The sequence below is a fragment of the Myotis myotis genome, unplaced genomic scaffold (genome assembly GCF_014108235.1).
Source record: "Myotis myotis isolate mMyoMyo1 unplaced genomic scaffold, mMyoMyo1.p scaffold_m19_p_4, whole genome shotgun sequence".
NCBI lineage: Eukaryota > Metazoa > Chordata > Mammalia > Chiroptera > Vespertilionidae > Myotis > Myotis myotis.
Window position 1 is genome coordinate 92,387,793 of NW_023416346.1, and position 25,530 is coordinate 92,413,322.

Below are 25,530 nucleotides of genomic sequence, written 5' to 3' on the forward strand. Positions count from 1 at the left end.
CATTTTTATTCTCTTTAAAATAATTTTTAGGACATTGAGATTTCTGTCCCTGCATTTTTTTGCTTGTTTTTTATTTTATTTTATTTTATTTTATTTTATTTTATTTTATTTTTTAAAATCTTTATTGTTCAGGTTATTATAGTTGTTCCTCTTTTCCCCCCACATAGCTCCCCTCCACCCAGTTCCTACTCCACCTTCTGCCCTTCCCCTTCCCCACTGTCCTCATCCATAGGTGCACGATTTTTGTCCAGTTTCTTCCCGCACCCCCACATCCCTTTCCCCCCGAGAATAGTCAGTCCACTCCCTTTCTATGCCCCTGATTCTATTATATTCACCAGTTTATTCTGTTCATCAGATTTTTTATTCACTTGATTTTTAGATTCACTTGTTGATAGATATGTATTTGTTGTTCATAATTTTTATCTTTACCTTTTTTTTCTTCCTCTTCTTTTTTATTTTTATTTTTTTAATTAAATCTTTATTGTTCAGATTATTACAGTTGTTCCTTTTTTCCCCCCCATAGCTCCCCTCCACCGGTTCCCACCCTACCCTCTGCCCTTACCCCCCCCGCCACGGTCCTCATCCATAGGTGCATGATTTTTGTCCAGTCTCTTCCCGCACCCCCCACCCTCCTTGCCCCCCAAGAATAGTCAGTCTATTCCCTTTCTATGCCACTGATTCTATTATATTCACCAGTTTATTCTGTTCATCAGATTATTTATTTACTTGATTTTTAGATTCACTTGTTGATAGATGTGTATTTGTTGTTCATAATTTGTATCTTTACCTTTTTCTTCTTCTTCCTCTCCTTAAAGGATACCTTTCAGCATTTCATATAATACTGGTTTGGTGGTGATGAACTCCTTTGGCTCTTTCTTATCTGTGAAGCTCTTTATCCGACCTTCAATTCTGAATGATAGCTTTGCTGGAAAAAGTAATCTTGGTTTTAGGTTCTTGGTATTCATCACTTTGAATATTTCTTGCCATTCCCTTCTGGCCTGCATAGTTTCTGTTGAGAAATCAGCTAACAGTCGTATGGGTACTCCCTTGTAGGTAACTGATTGTTTTTCTATTGCTGCCTTTAAGATTCTCTCTTTGTCTTTTGCTCTTGGCATTTTAATTATGATGTGTCTTGGTGTGGTCCTCTTTGGATTCCTTTTGTTTGGGGTTCTCTGTGCTTCCTGGACTTGTAAGTCTATTTCTTTCACCAGGAAGGGGAAGTTTTCTGTCATTAATTCTTCAAATAGGTTTTCAATATCTTGCTCTCTCTCTTCTTCTGGCACCCCTATAATTTGGATGTTGGTACACTTGAAGTGGTCCCAGAGGCTCCTTACACTATCTTCATGTTTTTGGATTCTTTTTTCTTTTTGTTTTTCCAGTTGGGTGTTTTTTGCTTCTTTGTATTTCAAATCTTTGACCTGATTCTTGTGATCCTCTAGTCTGCTGTTGGAACTCTGTATAATATTCTTTATTTCAGTCAGTGTATACTTAATTTCTAGTTGGTCCTTTTTCATAACCTCGAGGGTCTCACTAGATTTCTTGAGGGTCTCACTAAATTTATTGGTGGTTTCTAGAAAATTCTTGAAAAACCTTGGAAATGTGGTTTTGAACTCTATATCCTGTAGTTTGCTTTCCTCCATTTCTGTCATTTGTGACCTGTTTCTTTGTCTCCGCATTTTTTATGCTTCCCTGTGTTGATAGAGTGGCTTTCTGTGCTAGGTGTCCTATAGGGCCCAGTGGCTCAGCCTCCCCAATTACCTCAGGTGGACACTCTAGGTGCATCCCTTTGTGGGCTTTGTGCACAGTCTTGTTGTAGTTAAGCCTTGATTATTGTAGGTATCACTGGGAGGAATTGACCTCCAGGCCAACTGGCTGTGAGAATCAGCTGTGTCTACAGTGGGAGAACTTCTGTCCTGGAGACACCCTTCTGGGGCAAGACTTGCTTCAGTGGGGCTTTGGTGCTCACTGAGTCTGCGCCCTGAGTGTGTCCCTTATGAATCTGAGGAGTTGTAATCTGGATGGGCCCACTCTGACCACTGGGTACACTGGCTCTTGGATCTCTAAGGAGGTGCTAATTTAGCCTCTGCCTGGGGCTACCCAGCAGGAGCCCAGCTGTGAAGCAATGCAAGCTGCTGTGGGGCCTTGGGCCTTATTTTGGAAGTTCTGGGTTTCTCTGACCCAGCTGCAGTTTGTTAGGTAATTTTCAGATTGCAAAGGGCCAGGCCTTTCACATGCAAAAGCCTCTGTGCAAAGCTTGGATGGGGCATGGTCTCAGGGGATCAACAGGGTGGAGCAAGCAGCTATGGCTGCTCCTCAGTCCTACCCTAAGAGGCCCCGCTTCTCAGTGTCCTGGTAATCGCTGCAAGTACCTCTGAGAGAAAGCCGCCCTCAAGTTCTGACTGATGCCAGACAGTCCAGTTTCTCCTGTATGAGTTTGGGGCCCCAGAGACTCACCTGGAACTGGAGTTCAGAGCAGTCAGGAGCTTGAGACTCCCTCCCGATTGGAAAAGACAACCGTGTCTTCAGCTACTAGCCCTTTCCGCGTGCACCTCCATACCTCTGCACTTTACTTCCACACCGCACCTCCTCTGAGTCTCAGTGCACTTTTCTCTTTCCTTCTAGTTGTAGAATTTCCACTCATCCAGCCTTCCTGTGGTTCTGCATGATGTCTGTTTTGTCTTTTAGTTGTATTTTTGAAGTGGTTGTGCGAGGCAGCAATCTTAGGTGTTTACCTCCGCCATCATATTGGTTTCTCTTCCTTCTGTCCCTGCATTTATTCAAAGCTCCAAAGTCACTTAAAACAAGTGTTTAGCCTCAGTGTTGCTCATTGGTTAGAGCATTGGCCTGTACACCAAAGGATCGTGGGTTCTATTCCCAGTCAAGGGCACATATCTGTGATGCAAGTTTGTTCCCCAGCCCCAGTAGGGGCAAGTGCGGAAGGCAACCACTTGATGTTTCTCTCTAGAAACAATCTCTCTCTCTTCTCCCTCTCTCCCTTCCACTCTCTCTAAAAAAATCAATGGAAAAAATATCCTTGGGTGAGAATTAAAAACAACAAGAACAAACAAACAACTGTTTATAAGACTAAATATATATTTTCTTGACAAATGAGAGGTACGTGTAAAAGACATGTTTGAATTCTCTTAGCTAATGGAGCATAGAATGTTTTTCTCCTTCTCTACTACCTGTCCAGATTCACATTGGTGTGAAGACCTTTACCATGTTCACATAGACATACAATAGCAAATTTAAACTCAGGAAAATCCCGCAACATAGTAAATCCTCATTGAAATTACTAGTTATTATTATGAAATTTTCCTACTCAATATCCTAAAGAAGAAAAATAAATGACTTATCAGACATAAACATGGATTTACTATTCAAAGTCTTTAGCAATATAATTTTAAAGTTGTTTTTGTCTGTCCTAGAACCTATGTAGGTGTGTAGGTGTCATGTATATTTTGTTCTTGTTTTGTTTTACAATGCAAACCTCTTGAGGTAAAGATTGCAGGAATATCTTTTTTATGCAAAAGAACAACATATATTCATACCCAATGGATAAAAAAAGTAGTTTTGTGAAGGCCAAGGGAGAGTGAGGCAGGGATGAGTGAAGGTGAGAAAAGGGGGAAAGGGGGACACATGCAATAATGTCAAAATTAAAAATATTTTTAAAATCACTTTATTTTATTATTTTTATTTTTTTTAAATCCCTACCAAATGATTTTTTCCTTTGATTTTTAGAGAGAGTGGATTTTTTGGGGGGAGGGGGTAGCGGGGGGAGAAAGAGAGAAAAATTGATGTGAGAGAGACACATCAATTGGTTGCCTCCCACATGCAGGATCAAACTTGCAACCCAAATACGTACCCTTGACTGGGAATTGAACCTGCAACCCTGTTGTGCTCAGGCCATTGCTAACCACTGAGATTACTAGCCAGGGCAACATTTTAAAAAATTAATTAAAAAATTCCCTTTGGCATTTCTTGTAGTGCCCGGCTTTTGCTTGTCTGGGGAAATCTTGGTCTCACCTTCAGTTATGAATGGTGGCCTTGCTGGTTGGAGTATTTTTGGTTGTAGGTTTTTGTCTTTCATCATGTTGGATATATTGTGCTACTCCAAAAAACAAACACCACCGCCATCAAAAAAAAGAAAAAAAAAGAAAAAGAAACAAGAACAGCCATGACTGCCAGACACTATGATAAGTTCTGGATATAGGAAAAGAAACGAGAACTGATCATGTCCTCAAAAAACTTACAAAGTAATAAAAAAAATGGCTAGAAGTGGTCCTAGAAAGTTCTGAAACACAATTATGTTCAACTATAGTCCAAACTGGGACACTTTTGGGAATGAAAGGATGAATATTAATCATGTCAGAACACTAGTCAAACCTGAGGTCTGGTCACTCCTTCAAGTTACTTGAAAATTTACATTGAAATACAGAACAGAAAATGTTCAATTATGTCAGTGGGGTTGTAGATTGGAGTAGTGGGGTTACAGAATGGGATAAGAATGTTACCCCTGCGCCATAGCAGCACAACACAGCACTTGTCTGAGACTTGGGAAAAAGCCTTCCAGGAAGATGCACTCTGAAGGTTGCAGCTCTGTGCAGCACTCCAATCCCTCTGTGAGACTAAGCTTAGTATGATGAGGAGAGGTGGTTGAACATATTAGGAAAAAAATTCAGGAATGATATAATATTGAAGTTATTTTTTGACTTATTAAGTATCAGAAAACATGTCAGGGGCTGAAGATATAAAAACAGACAGTCCTGGATTTCAAAGTGCTTATAGTGGTGGTGGTGGGGAGTGGAGCCAGACAATAATAAAATAATTACATAATTAACAATTACAAACTGTGAAAAGTGATTAAGAGGCAGAGAAAGACAAATACTGCATTTCACTTGTATGTGAAATCTAAAGAACAAACAAAACAAAACAAAGCAAAAATAGACTCAGAGAGCCTGGTGATGTGGGCACCTTCGAGGCAGAGCAGCAGCCACGAGCCCGCTGACAGTGAGTGGAGGGTGTGGACGGACGGAGAGCGGCCATTCGGATGGCCGGGTCGCAGCGGCTTCCACGATGAGCTGGGGCACGGAGCGGAGGGAACAGCAACCTCCTGATCACCACATCCTCTGTCTGAGGAACAGCAGCTGTGTGTGAAGCCTCCCTCCACCAGCCAGAGGAGCCACCACAACTGTGAACAGCACCCACCAGAGGAGCTGCTACCAACTGAGGAGCAGCTGCTACCACAACTGCCCGAGGAGCAACCACAGCCCGAGGAGCCACTGCCACCCAAGGAGCAGCCACTGAATGACTCAATATCTATATATGGCGGTACGACCAAACATGGATAGACAAAGAAACCCCCAAAGGAAAGAAAAGGAGGACTCACCAGAAAAGCAGCTAAGTGATACAGAAGCATGCAACATGACAGAAAAAGAATTCAGATTAAGGGTCCTAGAGTGCATAAACCGGATGGAGGAAAAAATCAACAACTTATGCAAGAAGCAAGAAGAAACAGATGGAAAAATCAATAAATTAGGTAAGAATCAAGAAGAAATGAAGAGTGATATAGCCGCAAGAAAAAACACCATTGAAAGTTTCAACAGTAGACTAGGAGAAGCTGAGGATTGAATTAGCGAATTAGAAGAAAGGGAAACAAAACACACCCAAACTGAACAGCAGTTGGAGAAAAAAATTAAAAGGAGGAGAGCCTAAGGGAGCTATGGGACAACATGAAACAAAATAACATGCGAATAATAGGGGTGCCAAAACAACAGAAAGAGGAACAAGGGTTAGAGAACCTATTTGAAGAAATAATATCAGAAAACTTCCCAGAGGTGGGGAAGAAAAAAATCACACAAGGACAGAGAGTCCCAAACAAGGTGAACCTGAAGAGACCCACACCAAGACACATCATAATTACAGTGGCAAATGTGCAGGACAAAGAGAGAATCTTAAAGGCTGCAAGAGAGAGACAGAAAGTTACATTCAAGGGATCTCCCATTAGATTATCAAAAGATTTCTCAACAGAAACACATCAGGCCAGAAAAGAATGGACAGAAATTTACAACGTGATGCAAAGCAAAGGACTGAATCCAAGAATACGCTATCCAGCAAGGCTATCATTCAAAATTGAAGGGGAAATAAGCGTCACAGAAAAAAAAGGCTAAGTCAGTATATCACCATCAAGCCAGCAATGCAAGAAATGCTAAAGGGACTGGTGTAAAAAGAGGAAATAAAAAGCTCAGAAAGCAAACAGCCACACAAAAAAAGAAATGGCTACAAATAAGTACCTTTCAATAATAACTTTAAACCTAAATGGACTAAATGCTCCAACCAAAAGACATAGAGTTGCTAAATGGATAAAAAAAATGACCCATACATCTGCTGTCTACAAGAGACCCACCTCATTAGAAGGGACTCACACAGACTGAAAGTGAAGGGATGGAAAAACATCTTTCAGGCAAACGGAAAGGAAAAGAAAGCTGGGGTAGCAATACTTATATCGGACAAATCAGACTTCAAAGTGAAGGCCATAACAAGAGATAAGGAAGGCCACTTCATAATACTAAAGGGATCAATACAACAAGAAGATATAACCCTGATAAACATATATGCACCCAATGCAGGAGCACCCAAATACATAAAAAAAACTCCTGGAAGATATCAAAGGAGAGATCGACAACAATACAATCATAGTAGGGGACTTTAATACACCACTTACATCACTGGATAAATCCTCTAGACAAAGAATAAGCAAAGAAACAGCAATCTTAAATGACTCACTAGATCAGATGGACTTAATTGACATCTTCAGAACACTTCACCTGAAAGCCACGGAATATACATTCTTCTCAAGGGCTCTTGGGACATATTCAAAAATAGACCACATATTGGGTCACAAACAAAGTCTCCCCAAATTCAAGAAGATTGAAATCATACCAAGCATCTTCTCAGACCACAATGGCATAATATTAGAAATAAACTACAATAAAAACAACCCAAAATACTCAAACACTTGGAAGCTGAATAGCATGTTATTAAATATTAATTGGGTTACCAATGAGATCAAAGAAGAAATTAAAAACATCCTGGAAACTAATGACAATGAAAACACAACAATCCAAAACCTATGGGACACAATGAAAGCAATCCTGAGAGGGAAGGTTATAGCTCTAAGGCCTATCACAAAAAACAAGAAAAAATGGTAGTAAATCATCTAACTCTGCAACTCAAAGAATTAGAAAGAGAGCAACAAGAAAACCCCAGAGTGAGCAGAAGGAAGGAGATAATAAAGATTAGAGCAGAAATAAATGACATAGAGACAAAAAAATACATAAAATCAATGAAACCAAGAGCTGGTTCTTTGAAAGGATAAACAAGATTGATGAACCTCTAGGCAGGCTCACCGAGAAGCAAAGAGAGAGGACCCAAATAAACAAAATCAGAAATGATAGAGGTGAAATAACAACAGATCCCACAGAAATACAAATGATTGTTAAACAATACTATGGACAACTCTACTCCAACAAATTAGACAACCTGGAGGAAATGGACATATTCCTAGAAAAATGCAACATTCCAAAACTCAATCAGGAAGAATCTAAAAATCTCAACAGGCCAATAACTATGGAAGAAATTGAAGCAGTCATCAAAAAGCTTCCAGCAAACAAAAGCCCAGGACCAGATGGCTTCAAAGGGGAGTTTTACCAAACATTCAAGGAAGAACTAAAACCTATCCTGCTCAGGCTACTACAAAAAATCCAAGAGGAAGGAACACTTCCAAGCTCATTCTATGAAACCTGCATCACCCTAATACCAAAACCAGGTAAAGACAACACAATGAAAGAGAATTACAGGCTAATATCCCTCATGAACATAGATGCCAAAATCCTCAACAAAATGCTAGCAAATCGGATCCAGCAGTACATCAGAGAGATCATACACCATGACCAAGTAGGATTTATCCCAGGGATGCAAGGATGGTACAATATCCGAAAATCAGTAAATGTGATACATCACATAAACAAATTGAAAGAAAAAAAACCACATAGTCATATCAATTGATGCAGAAAAAGCACTTGACAAAATCCAACACCAATTTTTGATAAAAACTCTCAGCAACGTGGGAATAGAAGGATCATACCTCAACATAATAAAAGCCATATATGACAAACCCACAGCCAACATCATATTCAATGGGCAAAACTAACACCATTTCCCCTAAGAACAGGAACAAGACAGGGATGCCCACTCTCACCACTCCTGTTCGATATAGTACTGGAAGTATTAGCCATTGCAATTAGACAAGAAGAAGAAACAAAAGGCATCCAAATTGGAAAAGAAGAAGTAAAACTGTCCTTATTTGCATATGGCATGATATTATACATAAAAAACCCTAAAGACTCCATCAAAAAACTATTAGACTTAAAAAATGAATTCGGCAATATAGCGGGATACAAAATTAACGCCAAGAAATCTATGGCATTTCAATACACCAATAGTGAACTTTCAGAAAGAGAGACTAAAAAAACAATCCCATTTACCATTGCAACAAAAAAAATTAAGCTACCTAGGAATAAACTTAACTAAGGAGGTAAAAGACCTCTACTCAGAAAAGTACAGGAAGTTGATAAAAGAGATAGAGGAATACATAAACAGGTGGAAGAACATACCATGTTCTTGGATTTGTAGAATAAACATCATTAAAATGTCCATACTACCCAAAGCAATCTATAAATTCAACGCACTTCCCATTAAAATACCAACAACATATTTCACAGGCCTAGAACGAACTCTCCAAAAATTCATCGGGAATGAAAAAAGTCCCCGAATAAATGCAGTGATCCTGAGAAAGAATAAAGTAGGTGGGATCTCAATACCAGATATCAAGCTCTATTACAAAGCCACTGTTCTCAAAACTGCCTGGTATTGGCACAAGAACACACATATAGATCAATGGAATGGAATAGAAAGCCCAGAAATCGGCCTGAACCAATATGCTCAATTAATATTTGACAAAGGAGGCAAGAACATACAATGGAGTCAAGATAGTCTCTTCAATAAATGGTTTTGGGAAAATTGGACAGATGCATGCAAGAAAATGACACTAGACCACCAACTTACACCATACACAAAAATAAACTAAAAATGGATAAAGGACTTAAATGTATGACGGGAAACCATAAAAATACTAGAAGAATCCAAAGGCAACAAAATCTCAGACATATGCCCAAGCAATTTCTTCACCGATACAGCTCCTAGGACATTGGAAACTAAAGAGAAAATAAACAAATGGGACTACATCAAAATAAAAAGCTTCTGCACAGCAAAAGAAACCATCAACAAAACAATAAGAAAGCCCACTGCTTGGGAAAACATATTTGCCAATGTTATATCTGATAAGGGCCTAATCTCCAAAATTTATAGGGAACTCATACAACTTAACAAAAGGAAGATAAACAATCCAATCAAAAAATGGGCAAAGGACCTAAATAGACACATTTCAAAAGAGGACATTCAGAAAGCCAAGAGACATATGAAAACTTGTTCAAAGTCACTAATCATCTGAGAGATGCAAATCAAAACAACAATGAGGTAACATCTCATACCTGTCAGAATGGCTATTATCAAGAAATCCACAAAGGACAAGTGCTGGAGAGGATGTGGAGAAAGAGGAACACTCGTGCACTGCTGGTGGGAATGCAGACTGGTGCAGCCACTATGGAAGACAGTATGGAGTTTCCTCAAAAAACTAAAAATGGAACTCCCATTTGACCCTGTGATCTCACTTCTAAGACTATATCCCAAGAAACCAGAAACACCAATCAGAAAGGATATATGCACCCATATGTTCATAGCAGCCCAATTCACCATAGCTAAGATCTGGAAACAGCCTAAGTGCCCACAGTAGATGAATGGATTAGAAAACTGTGGTACATCTATAGGATGGAATACTATGCTGCTGTAAAAAAGAAGGAACTCCTACCATTTGCAACGGCATGGATGGAACTGGAGAGCATTATGCTAAGTGAAATAAGCCAGTCAATGAAGGAAAAACACCACATGATCTCACTCACTCATGGATAATAAAGACCATTATAAACTTATGATCAAAAATAGATACAAAGGCAGAGCTTCCTTGAACAGACTGTCAAACTACAGCGGGAAAGCCGGGGAGGGTTGAGGGGTGGGCGGGGGGTGGGGGGGGTCAGGTAAGAGATCAACCAAAGGACTTGTATGTATGCATGTAAGCATAACCAATGGACATAAGACACTGGGGGGTAGGGGAGGCCAGGGGATTGTTAAGGGCGGGAAAAAAAGTAGACATATATTATACTCTTTGTAATACTTTAAGCAATAAAACAATTAAAAAACAAAAACAAAACAGACTCAGAGAAACTGATAGCAAACTGAGAATTGCCAGAGGAGAGGAGCATGGTGGATGAGTGAAAAAAGGTGAAGGGGAATATAGTCAATAATAGTGTGATAACTTTGCAAGGTGACAGATGTTTACGAGACTCAATGTGTTGATCACATCATAGGGTATATAAATGTCTAATCACTATGTTAGACATTTGAAATTAATGTATACCTGAAATTAATATAATACTAGAGGCCTGATGCACAAAATTCATGCAAGGGTAGGCCCTCGCAGCCCTGGCTGCCCCAGCTCTTGCAGCCCCGACTGTTGCAGCCCCAGCTGCCTTGGTCCTCATGGCCCCTGCTGCCTCGTGGCCTGGCTGCCTCGTAGCCCTGTCCACCGGTTGTTCTGGAAGGTCATTCTGCTGTCTGGTCTAATTAGCATATTAACTCTTTATTATATAATACTAGAAGCCCAGTGCACAAAAATTTGTGCACTGGCGGGGGGTGGGGGGTGGGGAGGGCGTCCCTCAGCCCAACCTGTGCCCTCTCACAGTCTGGGACCCCTCGGGAGATAACCACCTGCTGGCTTAGGCCCGCTCCCCTGGTGGCAGATGGCACGTCCAATCCCGCGGTGTCTGCCCCATCTCCCCCGGTCACAGATGGTAGGCCCGGATCCTGCGCTGGGGCGGGCGGCGGCTCGGGATCGCGCTGAGGTCCCTGTGGATGTTCAGGCTTCGAAAGTGTAGGTTTTCTTTCTTGGTTTTGTTTTTACTTCTTGAAATTGAAATGTGTTAAAAAAATTTTTTTTTCCTGCACCTTTTCAGGTCCCAGGGACCGCGCCACGCACCAGCTGTCCTTTCCCAGCTCGGTGCTCCTCCGAGCTTTTCACGGAGGGGCAACCTTTTAGGTTGCGGGGTGCGTTGAGAGAAGCCCGGCTTTCTGAAAGCGAGTGTTTGATTTGGGGATTTGAGGTCTGGCTGAGGAGCCCCCAGGGCCCACTCAGAACAGTGGGGGCAGCCACAGTGAGTGACCAAAGAAACCAGAGAAAAGTTAGGAGACAATAAATGGTTCAATTTCTAATTCTGCACGTTGCAGGAGCCGAGGTGCGCCCGGGATTTTCCAGGGAGAGAGTGAGTGAGTGAGTGTCCACTGCCCCTCACACAGCCGGCCACTTGGAGTGTGACTTTTGCCAGCAAGGGCGTGGATGCAGCCGCCTGGGCCTTGTTCCTGGCTTTGCAGATGCATGTGTGTGTGTGTGTGTGGAGTGGGGAGAAGCAATTAGGACCAGGAGGCGGGTGCATGCTCTGGGGGTCATGAGGTCAGCGAGGCCTAGGTGCACCGGACACGCAGGGGCCGCCGCCCAGCTGTTGGGGCCAGCAGGGAGCCGCGGTGGCCACCTGCCCCGGGGTACCTGGGAGGCGGCGCTGCTCTGTGGTACTCTGCTTTCCCCACCCCAGGAGGCGCTGTTTGTCAAACTTGGCTGCCTTGGCAGGAGGTGCCTGCATGTTCTCACCGGGAGAATTGTTCCCTTTGCAGTTTTTGGATCTGGGCTCAGGAACCTTAGCCTCACAGAATGGTGGGGAGGGGGCAGGACGGGTGGTGTGTGTGTGCAAAGAAAAGGGGTCTGGGACCCAACAGTGTCTGCGTTTTACCTGTGAGTCCCGCCAGGCCTCCCACCTTCCAGGGCAGGAGAGAGGAGGCCGCTGGTGCTCCCATGCATTTGGGACGCAGTGCCCAGTTACTTGCCTCTCAGTGCGAGCGGGACTCGGGCCTGGCTTGGGTTCAGTCACCACATGCCTCCGGAGGGCCCCTTGGCCACCGTCTTCGCGCAGAGAGCGAAGGCGCCTTCCCTGGGCCTGACAAACCCACCCGAACGTGGCCTCCCCACCTTTGTGCGAAACTTCACAGGTTGGGGTGGCCCTTGCTTGCCCAGCCCACAGGCAGCATAACCCCCGTGATGCAAGGCAAAGCCCAGGAGCACTTGGGGCCCGCGTCACTGACCTGGGGTGGGCAGGGTTTGCCAGTGTGTGGCTGTTCCACCCTCTCCTGCAATTCACTGCACTTTCCAGGTGCCTCCTCCTGGGATTTCCCTCTTCTCAGGCTCTCCTGGCTCCTACGGCCTCCTTCCCTCCAGGGCCCGAGGTCCGTCTGGCTAAGGGTTTGGGGTTCTTCCTCTGGCCTCCCCTGTGCTTGGCACCGGCCCTGACCACAGGCGGGAGCCAGGCTGGAGGCCGGTAGCCACGTGGTATGAGCGTGACCCCCACGAGGAGGATGTGGGGGTGGGCCACACCTGCGGCTCCGCACTGGCCGTGAGAGTGTGAACTACCAGCCTAAGGCACGTTGGCTCGCACCGGTTCCAAGCACTCCGAGTTGCCTGGCCACGCAGCCTGGGCCTGAAGCCACCAGCCCTTGGAGGGCCCCTTGCCTGTCTGCACCCACACACCCCCGGCCCGGGCTTCTCCTCACCAGAAATGCACTTTATTACACTTTGGAAGGCTGGTAGGACGCTCGCAGACTCCTCGGGCTTTGCTGCAAGCAGGAAGGGGCATCCAGGAGTGGGCTCCTTGTCTCCGGTGGGCAGCGAGGGCTCGGGCGAGGTGATTGGCACCGCTTGCCTTCACCCCTGCCCCTGGGTCACACACGGGAGTGGGCCCTGTGTCTCCGGTGGGTGGCGAGGGCTCCAGGGAGGTGATCGGCAATTGCTTTGCCTGAGCCCCTGCCCCCAGGTCGCACATGGGGGCCTGGATGGCGGCTTGCTCTGTCCTAACCTACCTGCAGTATGTAAATTAGCCGCCATCTTTATTGGTGGTTAACCGCCATCTTGGCTGGTGATTAATTTGCATATCTCACTGATTAGCCAATGGGAAGGGTAGCAAAGTTACGGTTAATTGCCATGTTTCTCTATTATTAGATAGGATAGGATTGTATGTCAACTATAGGGAGCTATGAGTTGAGTCTTAAAGGAAAGAGTAGCAATTTTTAAAATTATAAGCATATGATGATTAATATGATATTGTGCCTTAGTCAAAACCTCATGCCTAATATTACTGGTAAGCAGTGATAGATAAAAACATTGACGATAACTACAAGAAAGTAGTTACTTTTGCCCCAAAATGAAGTTAATGGGAAGAAAGTTTCAAATATAATGTTCTAGCACAATCATGGCGAACCTTTTGAGCTCAGCATGTCAGCATTTTGAAAAACCCTAACTTAACTCTGGTGCCGTGTCACATTTAGAAATTTTTTGATATTTGCAACCATAGTAAAACAAAGATTTATATTTTTGATATTTATTTTATATATTTAAATGCCATTTAACAAAGAAAAATCAACCAAACTGAGTTCGCGTGTCATAGGTTCACCATCACTGTTCTAGCATGTACTTATGACAGGTGTTGAAAGAGTTTTTATCTTTCATTGTTATTGATTGAAAAAAATCACAAATGAATGAACTGATGACTGGAATACTTTGGAAAATCACATTAGTCAGATGAAATTATAAGACCGGATGTAATTTGTTTAAAGAAAGCCAGGTATTATAGGTACAAAACTTGCCTATAATTTGTTTACAAATATGATTAAGCAAATGATTGCAAACTTGCACTTGAATCTAAAATAGCAGAGAAACCTATGCAGGGAAAAGCTACCAATTGTGACCTCAAGAAATTTTCATCAAGAAAAAAAGAAAATAAAACAAATCAAAATCTTCTTATTACCATTCATTCTTCCTCCAATCCCATCATTCTTTTATGAAATAAAATTAATCTATTTTTTATATGCACAGAAAAATCTTCTAAGATCAATCTTTAGGTGCTACTACACATGTTACTTTATTTTTTAAATTTATTTTTAATATATTTTTATTGATTTCAGAGAGGAAGGGAGAGAGCTAGAGAGATAGAAACATCAATGATGAGAGAGAACCATTGATCAGTTGCCTCCTGCACACCCAGGCATGTGCCCTTGACCGGAGTTGAACCCACAACTCTTCAGTCTGCAGGCCAACACTCTATCCATTGAGCCAAGCTGGCTAGGGCTTACTTTATTATTTTTTATTTTTTTATTTTTTTCAAAAACATTTTTATTGATTTCAGAGAGGAAGGGAAAGGGAAGAGAGAAATAGAAACAGCAATGATGAGACTCATTGATTATGAGTCCTGCATGTCCAACACTGGGGACCGAGCAGGCAACCTGGGCATGTGCCCTTGACTGGAATCGAACCCGGGGACCCTTCAGTACACAGGCTAACGCTATATCCAGTGAGCCAAACCAGCTAGAGCTACTTCCTCTTTTTCTTTTCAACAGGCTTTTAAAAGAGTGTAACCATGTGATCCAGAGAACGGGCATCATTTGCCCCTAAAGGTCCTGTGTGTGGAGAGGGCACAGGACCCAGTGTAGCAGTATGTGATGGTCCGTTCTTGCCCTGGGCCCGGCCCAGCGCAGTTCCTTAAATCCAGGTACAACCACACTCAGCATGGCTGGGTGTTGCCTGCCCTGAAGGTCCCTGCTCTTTTGGGGTCTGCAAATACCCTGCTCTTGGCCCCTCACTGCCTGTGGGGGTGCAGGCATGTGGAGTCTGTGGCACCCCAGAACCTGCACCCAGTGAGGCATCCTCACCTTTTCCCTCTGGGGCAGGAGGAACCTTCCATTCTGGGCCCCAAGAATCAGCAGGGGGCCGAGGAGCGGGAGCTTGAAGAGGAGCAGCAGGAGCAGCTGACTGCAGTCCAGGAGGCCCTGATGCAGGACCCCGCATGCCTGGGGGCGCTCCTATGAGTCCGGGCCTAGCGGTGGGTTTCCTTCCTCAGGCAGCAGGACCAGCTCCAACATGAGGTGGCACTGCACGAGCTAAGGAAGCTCTGGACCACCAGCTGGGAGGCCCTGCTGCAGGACCCTGCATGCTTGGGGGTGCCCCATGACCAACTGACAGGGCAGGACGAGGCCCTCATGGACCAGCACAGCCACCCGAGACGCTGCTGCGTGGGTCCCTGGAGATGGAAAGCCAGGCGGTCAGGCTGAGGTGAATGGCGGTCACTGGCGGGGTGATTGGTGGGCTCACCAGGGCTCCTGTCCCCCCTTCATTGTGGCCTGTCATGTTTCCCTTGGACCCGCTGCTTCACAGGGACTGGAACGGACCCTGGGGACACATGGGGCGGAGGGGAGGACTGGAGTCTGGGGCTGGAGGAGACCCCTGCCCATCCGCGCCTCCCTCAGCTCTGCAGAGAAGCTGCTCACAGAGGCTGTGCAGGCTCCTGTGAGTCTGGGCCTAGCGGGTGGGTTTCCCTCCTCAGGCAGCAGGACCAGCTCCAACAGGAGGCAGCGCTGCACGAGCTAAGGAAGCTCTTGACGGCCAGCCAGGAAGCCCTGCTGCAGGACCCCGCATGCTTGGGGGCACCCCATGACCACCTGTCTGGGCAGGATGAGGCCCTCATGGGCCAGCACAGCCACCTGAGACACTGCCGCATTGGTCCCTAGAGATGGAGAGCCAGGCGGTCAGGCTGAGGTGAGTACCAGCCATTGGTGGGGTGACTGGTGGGGTCCCCAGGGCTCCTGTCACCCCTTCACTGTGGCCTGTTGTGTTTCCCTTGGACCCAATGCTTCACAGGGACTGGAAGGGGCCCTAGGGAACGGTCAGGTGGGAGGAGGGACACTTGGCTCTGGGGCTGGAGGAGACCCCTGCCCATCCCTGCCTCCCTCAGCTCTGCAGAGAAGCTGCTCACAGAGGCTGTGCAGGCTCCTAGCGGGTGGGTTTCCTTCCTCAGGCAGCAGGACCAGCTCCAGTAGGAGGCAGCGCTGTAGGAGCAGGAGGCCAAGGCCCTGGCTGCCCAGGAGAACGAGAGGCTGCCATAGGAGGTAGACAGGTAACTGCCTCCGCCCCTGCAGGGCAGCTTATTAATGAGATAGTTTACATTGTTTAAGTCCTCAGAATCTGTTGTATATGTTGCACTAATGGTGCGTTTCAGCTCAGAATGGCTGTGCGTTCAGTGCTCAGTGGCCACACGTGGTAGTGGCTGCCTGATTGCAAAGTGCACTTGGCCATCCCCATGTCATTGGCTGTGTTGGTCCTTCCAACTGGTGTAGATCACACCGAAATGGCCATCTTTATGATGTGGCCTTTTTCTTCTTTTAGGAGCAGATTCCCAGCAGTGGAGTCACAGGGGCGTGTGGTGTGTGAGACATTGCTGATCTGGGTTTTAGGTGCTCACCCATGTGAGGCAGACCTTGGAGGAAGAAAAACGTAAGTTCAGGAGCCAGATCAAGATGTTGGCCAAGCAGAACCGGAGACTTCTAGAAGAGAGTGCGGAGAACAAGGCTCGGTGCATGTAAGGGGCGGGGGCTGACCGACACCTGTCCACACAGGGCTCCTGGCTTCCAGCTCCACGCCCAGGCCTCGACATTCTGGGCAGAGAACCCCCTGGTGCACTCGTGTCCCAAGGGCAAGGGACAGACCATCGCCCAGTGCATCCTTCTCTTGTTTCTTGGAATGGTTCTAGCTTTCTGCAAGGAGGGGTGTTTGGCTTTTGTTGGCTTTTCAAAGACAGTGCCCATTGCCAGACAATTCTTAATCTGCTTTTGGAATTAAGTTCAATTTAAAAACATGACAGAGATACCTAGAGAAGGAATTCAGATTGCAGGCTCAGCCCTTTGTGTCTGATTTCCCCTTAATGGGCTGGAGAGAGGGTTGTGGGTGCATTGTGGTTGTCCTCCCTCTGACAACAGGACACAGACCTGTGAGGCACACAGAACCAATGACCCGATGGCCAGGAGCCAGGAGGTGTGATGGGATGTGAGCAGAGCTGTGTGCACACCAGGTAAGTGTTGAGGAGCTCCATGGAGGCATAGAAGGCAGCATGGTGGTGGGAGTTAGAATTCTGCTGCTAACAAGGCTAGCCAGTGGGGGAGGTGAAGCTGGAGCGTGACGTGGTCCGTGTGCAGGGAAGTGCCGGCAGTGGCAGAAGGGAAGGCTGGCATAGGCGGTGCTCAGCTGTGGAGGACATCCATGCCCCGCTAATGATTTGGATTCACTTGAAGTATTTAAGAGATGCTGGTCAACAAGTCTGGGGGAGCTGCCAGAAATGAGGCAGGAGGAAGAGGCTTGGTGCGGGAAATCTTGTGGTTTGGATGTCAAGTAATCCGAGATGCACCTGGTGGGTCCATGGTGGTCTTCACCCCTCAGTGTTGTGCTGCTGGACTGTCCTTGCTTGTGATCGGGACTGGCTGGCCATGAGGGACAGAGAGACATGGTCACAGTAACCACAGGGGCACTGGCCCAGCCCCTGGGGGTCACGATGCTGCTTCACTGTTCTCCTGGAGTCTTCTGCTCGTCTACAAGTGGCTCACCACCTACCAAGAATGGTCTACATGGAAAACCACACTACAGTTTTGGTGTAGAAATGACTGTGGCCTGAAATTGGCTCTCTATAATGCAGCTGGTAAAAATTACCAACAGAGGTCAGGCAGGTGCTAACTAGAAGAGCAGAGCCTGGTACAGAGGAGGATGATCTGATGATGGTTTCACATTAGACAGTGTCTGCAGGAGGCCAGGGAGTTGGCAGGCTTCCTGAGTCTGCTCCTAGTGGAGTCGTCCCCAGCACGGGGAAGGTTGCAGGGCCTGCCATCCGTGATTTTGGGTGCCTAGGGGTGGGGGGGTCGGTCAGAGCCAGACAAGAAAGCACTGTAGCACAAGGCCAAGCAGCAGGGCTGTGGGAGAACACCACAGACTAGAAGACCAGATGCTGAGCCAAGGGCGCTGGGAGCAGAGCAAGGTCAGTGGTCAGGGGCCCAGCTGTTTGTGAACCATCACTGTTCATGGGCTGCTTACTTCATGGTGAGCTCTCAGAAAAGCCCTCGTATTAGGTGGGACCTCATGAGCCTCATGGCTGAAGGAGCCTGAGCAGCTGCCTCAATCCAGCAGAAAACCAGGGTCTGACTTGTCTAGGCCCACGCATTTCTGAGCTGAGGTTCAGACGGTTCAAGGTTTGCTCTCCTGAGATGGTGTACAGCCTGACCCTCGATGCTTCAGCAGGTCTTGTCGACATTTAGGGTTCCCAGACCCACGTCACGTCCTTCCATCCCCATATTCCCAACTCCGTAATCATGACAGTCATGAGCACCATGATGTCTGAGTCCCAGAAAAATGCCGGCCATTCTCAGCCAGGTCCCAGCCTGGGCCAGTGAGTCAATTTACGTGTTCTATTGTAAAAACAAGATTGTTTTTTCTTTTGCCTCTGTTTATAGAGACAAGTTCAATGCCTTACATACAATAAAGGAAGAAGAGGAGTACACAATTATGGATCAATACAAGTCCCAGGATCCTATTCCCAAGAAGTGAGTTGATGCAAGCAGCAGTAACTTAAACACAGAACAGGAAGCTTGCATCTTCACAAGTGGGGAAAGTTGTAGCATCTAGAGCAGTGAGCAGTTTGTTGGGCCTGCATCTTCTACTCGATGGCAGGTCCCTACCAGCACTGAAAGAATTTAGAGTTTCTTTCCGTCCTGCCCTCAGGGTTCTCCTGTGGGGGATGGCAAAAGCCAGCTGGCCATGAGCCTGTTTAAGGGGACAGAGAGTCTGTGGTTTAGAGCCACCAGAGAAGGAGTATCAGGTTTTGTCTCAAGGTTTCAGGACCTAGAAAACCATGTATTTGTTTGGGAAGGAAGCTTGAGCCAGACACCTGGACCAGCACTCATAGTCTTCAACCACAGGAACCTTGGTCTTCCCTACATTCTTCTGGAGTCACTGGACCCCAGGGTGGTTCACAAACACGATCCCTTCTCCAGAGATCAGCAGCCCCAGTGGTGGGCTGGTTCGGTCCCCGAGACTTCCGGCCTCTGTCCTGCAGGGCTTCCCCTAGGCTGGGGCCTGAGCCCCAGGTGCTGGGCCTTCACATTGTCCTGTCTCAGCCCAGCCTTGAGGTCAAATCACCATGAGTCCCGCATGGCCTCTCTGTAGAAATCACAGAACCACAGAATTTCCGACCCCCCACCTGTCCCTTCTGTTGACAGGGAAATTGAGGCATCAATGAGGAAAGGAAGCAAGTTGAGTAAGCACAGTGCTGCTCCGTGGCAGAGCCAGGATTAGAACCCAGATGAGGTCCTTCTTGTGACATTAGAATGCCTCCATTTCCGGTTAGCTGCAATGTATTACCCTTTAAATTCACTGTTTTCATTTACTTATTTTTACTTTTTTAAAACCTCATATGAGAATATTTTCTGAGAAATATAGACTTTTTCTCATGTGCTAAGTAACGCATTGGCACAAGGGTGCCACCACATTCATTAAATGGAGTCAGAGCATAAATGATTCACTGAGTCCTGATTCTGGTTTTGCCATGGGTAATGTTTCCATCACTCCTGGGCTGGAGAGGATTCTGATTTTCCAAGTACATTTAGCTAATGTGGTGTCATTTGTTATTGTGTGGTTTTGTTTTGTTTTGTTTTTCCTTCCTCTCTTGGGTTATCCGGGAATAACAATTTAGCAATTGGGTGCAAAGAGAGTCACTTTTGGAGAAGGAAAAGCAAGGACAAGTCTCCTTTAGGCTGTAGGCTGTAGAGCTCTGTCTAAATGTCTAAGATTCTGGTCTTCTGACATGCCACCCTCTCCTAACTAGCCTCTCAGTTTTTCTCGACCCTATGGATTTCCGAACCTTTCCATTTATTAGTATCTTCACCGTATACCCTCCTTCATGTCTGAAATAAAAAACAAAGCAAGCAGAAAAAACAGTACGTAAAAGAAAAAAACTCCTGTACCTAAAGGCCAGATGACACAGAGTGGATGCCTCCTGCTGACCCCAAGGTGAAGTAGCCAATGTGGGTTCTGATTTTAGAAGAGATGAATGGTCACAGCCTCTGGGCCGTACTCCAGCACAGTACAGTTTTACAGGAGCCTCGGGACACACACACAGGTCCTTGGGCCAAAATGTCCCTGCTCAGTAAGTCCCCTGCCTGACTGCTCTACCCCCTCTCGAGAACCTGCAGCTTGAAGGTCATGCCCGTGTGCAGTGCAGAACTCATTGGCAGTCACTGTGCTTTATCACATGTGGGGCCTCCATTGGAAGATTTTTTTCTTAGCCTCAGTTGGAAGATTTTTTTCTTAAGAGCTATTTTTGAGCAGCTAAATCAAAAACTGCTGCCCAATTCCAAGCTCATTGTCAGAGCAGAAATTGTTGGCTTTTGCAGGTAAGTCCCCTTTCAGATATGTGTTATGTTTTGAAGTATTTATTGCTCCACTCAAGCATTTTGAATAATTGGATAGAGGTTGCCGAGCCAGGATTCAGCCCAGAGTGACATTAGGGCTGTGCTAAGGGTGTGCGACATCTTGGATGATGCAGTGAGAGGAGCAGTGGACAGACAGAACCTCAGTTCACAGTCATGACAGAGCTGGGACTGCTGGTCCACAGAGGCCTTGAGCTACGGCCTTGTTTTGTCTTCATCCTTGTACCATCGCTCCGACGTTGCTCTGCTTATATCACCTCTGTGATTACTTACATCTTTTCCCTCAAATGGGCTCACCATTTCCATTTGCCTTTCTTTTAAAAGAAAAAGTTATTATTGGTCCTGTAAATGGCAAAGCAGTATCACCATAAAAACAAGGTCCCCATAAAAGTAAATGCGTGACCATTACACTGTCCTATTCGGTGGATGCGGCACTTACTTGATCTCATGCACCTGCTCTGATTCCTGAGCTGCCAAGTGCTGGGCTGCCCTTCGCCTTCTCCCGGTGAGCTGCTGGGAACTCGAGCTCTCTCTGCCTTTGCTGCTGTCTGCACATCTCCTTCTCTCTGCTCCGCATGCTGACTTCATACAGTGGATGCTTGTCTGGTCCATTGCACCAGACTTAAAGCCAAATTTTCCCCTTGATTTCAAGTGGTAAGAGGTGGGTGCTTCAAACTTCACGGTGAGTGCAGACACTGAGTGGCTGGAGGGCTGGGGGATAGGTCCTAGGAGAGTGTGGAAGGGGCAGGAATCCCAACAGTGGGCGTGGCTCTGGGCCCACAGTCCTCAGGAGGCCTGGAGCCAGACACTGTGCAAAACAGCCTTGTCCTAATGCTCCTAGAACTCCAATCACATGCAGTTTTCATTTGTATAGGGTGTCCCAAAATTCACCCAAGACTTGCAATTCAATTCAATTGCAAATGTTGCGTGAATTTTGGGACACCCTATATTTGGAGAGCCCATCCCCTGTCTTACTATGAGGTAGTTCAAGGTCTTTCAGGGGTTTTCCCCTAATTTTTCTTCAATTACCTTTGACAAGAGTATATGTTCATGGTAGAAGATTCAGAGATTGCAGAAAAGCACAAAATACAAGGTAACAATGATTTTGCAGTCAAAATCACCATGCAGAGATGAGGGTTTTCTCCCAGCTGCTCAGGACTCACCCCCGTGAGCCATAGTTAGAGCAAGGGCTGGCCTCCCAGGGCCTCCAGCTCAGGTCTGCAGCCAGGGGCTCCCATTCAGACCACAGTCTGTGAGGTATGCAGCCCCGCTTTCTTCCCTGGGCTCCGTGTTCCCTGCTGCCTCTGCTTCTAGGCCTTGGTGTTATCACCCCACCTTGGCATGGGATGTTGCAGCCCCATTTGTCGCTGTCCTTCTCTGCCCCAGGCCCTGGGGACCTAATACCAAAGGGAGGGGCCCCCCATAGAGGCAGCTTTGACCACACAGGTGCCTCTGCTGACCCAGCCACCAAGCCCTAGCCATCCTGACCAAGGGCGCTGTGTGTTGGGGTGATGCTAGGCTGTGAACAGGTCGAGTAGGAGCAGAAATTTTGGTCCTGGACACGTGGCCTACACAGGGGACATCTGGGGGAGGCGAGTAGGGAAAGGGAGGGCTCTCCAAGGACACTCCTGCCCTCATGCCTGCCTTTCAGTTCTTCCTCTCTTCTCTGTAGGACACTCCCCCAGTTTCCGGGATGATGTGCTAATGACCTCCTCAGGAAGACCACGATCTCCTAATAATCAGAGGCCAGCCAGGCCTACCTGCCAGGAGAGAAGGGGCCAGGATGCCCTCCAGCTTGGTGCCCCCTCAGGATGACTGTCAATACCTCTGAGGGGAAGCTGTCTGTAAAACTCGTGACTCCAGACACTTTCTGCACTTTGTGAAACAATGGGTGTTAGGGATGCTCGAGGAGTTCATTGCTCAGGACTCTCCACACAGCTCAGCACTGGCAGCTGCAGCACAGATGACAAGAGGGTGGGTGAATCATCAGAGTCCACGGACTGGAGATGCTACAAGTGTAAAAATTACCAGCATCACATCACAGAAGTCTCTGAGTCTCATCAAGGAACCCCCACTCCTGATAGAAGGCGATGGCCATGTCCTCAAAGTTCATATCTGTTCTGGACACTGCGACCTGGGCTGTGGGACCTGAGCGGCACTTGCACCCGAGGCTGGAGGGTTCAATGGGGTGAGACTGAGTGGACTCTGTCAGCGGAGAGGAGTCTGGGCGGCACGGAGATGCCAATCCTCGGTGTTGGGCTCAACAGGCTCAGACCCACCTTTCGCAGTGGAGACACTGCCTCCCGAACCTCCTCCTACTCGTGCCCAATGCCCAACGGGAGTGCTGAACCCCATAGGTCCGTTAATGGAAGCCAAAACCTCCCCCAGGAGGAACATACCGGAAGCTACTTTATTTTTTTAATCAAAATATGCAGGGGAAAAACACCTTGCATGGAAACAGAAACACCTGATATGTCTACTGAGCCAAAACCACTGGAAATGTAAAAAAAATAAATAAAAATCCAATAGTCATGTAGGACAGAGCTACATCAATAATAGAATAGAGAGTTCCATCAAGATGGCAGTGTAGGTAAACATGGGACTTGCCACCTTCCACAACCACATCAAAATTACAACTAAAATACAGAACAACCATCATTCAGAGCCACCAGAAATCTGGCTTACTGGAAGTCCTACAACTAAGGACATCCAGACTGGTAGGAAAGGCGAAGACACAGGGCAGAATCTCTGAACCAGCTGGTCCCACAGCCACATGTGGTGTTTTAAAATCGGGAGGGATATCTTGGCTGTGAAGGTTTCCCTGAGGAATGGGGGGGGGGGGGGGGTCCCAGCCCCACACTAGGCTCCCAAGCCCAGGGTTCCAGTACTGGGAAGAGAAGTCCTCACATCTTGTGGCTGTAAAAACCAGCAAGGATTGTGGCTGAGTGACAGAGGCTGCTGGAGTCCCAGGCAGTTCCTCTTAAAGGGCCTGCACACGGACTTACTTGGACTCACTCCCTCTGAGCTCCACCGCTAGTGCAGCAGCTTGAAAGGAACCTGGGATATTGGGGGAGGAACTAACTTGCCTGGAATCAGAGCAAGAGTTGGAGGGGCAGCTTTCTCTAAGACAGAAATGCTGGCAGAGTCCATTGTTTCTTTGCTGAGCCCTCACTGTGACGCAGCTGGCAGACAGGGCAGCATATATGAATCTCTATCAATCTGGATCACACTTTTTGCTCCACCCTAGTGATTCTCTGAGACCCTACCTCTTGCTATTTTCAGGCTCATCCAAGCCATTTCCATGGCTTTTCCATACAACTGGCCTCTTTTGCCTCATGCTTTGGACTTTCCTAAAATCTTTCAAACAAGCAGCACCTGGCCTCAGCATGCCCTGTACTTCTTTTTTTTTTTTTTTAATATATTTTATTGACTTTTTTACAGACAGGAAGGGAGAGGGATAGAGAGTTAGAAACATCGATGAGAGAGAAACATCGATCAGCTACCTCTTGCACACCCCCTACTGGGGATGTGCCTGCAACCAAGGTACATGCCCTTGACCGGAATCAAACCTGGGACTCTTGAGTCCGCAGGCCGATGCTCTATCCACTGAGCCAAACCGGTTAGGGCGATGCCCTGTACTTCTTAATAAGTGGCCCCAGGCCTGGTACTTGCCTTGGTTCATTGCTTGGCCTCTTCCAAGCCCAACACAAGTAACAGCCATCTCCAGAATGCTTTGTAGCTCATGCTGGGCACTGGGCAGGGTATAGGCAGTGGTTGACTTTGCACCTCCAGGGAGGTGCAAATGCACCTGGTGGTCAGCTTTGACCACGCAATTACAACCTTACCACATCCACGAGTAACACACTCAAGGGGAAGACTTGGTGAACACCAAAGCCCCACTGAAGCAAGTCCTACTCCATAGGGGTGTGTCCTGCACAGCAGGTCTTCTGCTGTAGTGGCAGCTGAGCCTCTTAACTGATTGGCCTGGTGGTCAATACCTCCCAGCAATGTCAATATCAAGAAAGACTCAACTACAGTTGTACAGTGCACACAGCTCCCACAGGGTTGCACCTGGAGTGCCCAGCCCAGGTGACTGGAGAGGCTGAGCCACTAGGCCCTACATGACATCTATTACAAAAGGCCACACCACCAATTCCAAGAGACATAGCAGCTCTACCTAATGCACAGAAACAAATACAGGGAAGTAGCCAAAATGCAGATACAAAGAAATATGTCACAAATGAAAGAATAGAAGAAATATCCAGAAAAAGAACTAAATGAATTGGAAGCAAACCTACTACTAGATATGGAGTTCAAAACAACCGTTATAAGGATGCTCAAGGAACTTAGTGAGGACTTCAAGGAACTTAGTGAGTACATCAACAACATAAAAAGGACCAGTCAGAAATGAAGAATATTTATAGGGAACCAACAATAGCAGCCACTAAGAATCAAATCAGTGATTTGGAATATGAGGAAGCAAAACACACCCAATCAGAAGAGCAAAAATAAAAAATAATAAAAAAATATGAAGATAGTGTAAGGATCCTCTGGGACAACTTCAAGCATACCAACATTTGTACTATGAGGGTGCTGGAAGGAGAATAGAGGAAACAAGATATTGAGAACATATTTGAAAAAAATAATGACAGAAAAATTCTCTTACCTGGTGAAAGAAATAGACATACAACTCCAGGAAGCACAGAGAGTCCCAAACAAGATAAACCCAAAGAGGCCCACACCAAGACACATCATAATTAAAATTCCAAAGGTTAAAGACAAAGAAAGAATCTTAAGAGCAGCAAGAGAAAAGCAGTTAGTTACTTACAAGGGAGCACCATAAGACTGTCAGAACTGATTTCTCAACAGAAACTTTGCAGGCAAGAAGGGAGTGGCAAGAAATATTCAAAGTGATGAAAAGCAATGACCTACAACTAAGATTACTCTACCCAGCAG

The 25,530-nt window shown here is 46.3% G+C and overlaps 1 long non-coding RNA gene across 5 annotated transcripts; it reads left to right on the forward strand.

Annotated features, from left to right (window-relative positions):
* Positions 1-15,591: 15,591 nt before the first annotated feature.
* Positions 15,592-23,364, forward strand: LOC118654683. 5 transcript variants are annotated; one of them, XR_004967021.1, is made up of 5 exons: positions 15,592-15,865; positions 16,125-16,223; positions 16,493-17,174; positions 18,601-18,690; positions 22,247-23,364. It is a non-coding gene; the product is annotated as an uncharacterized LOC118654683 (long non-coding RNA). The 5 variants fall into 5 exon arrangements; XR_004967020.1 differs by having other exon boundaries at positions 16,493-18,690; XR_004967022.1 differs by lacking the exon at positions 18,601-18,690.
* The last annotated feature ends 2,166 nt before the right edge of the window (positions 23,365-25,530 follow it).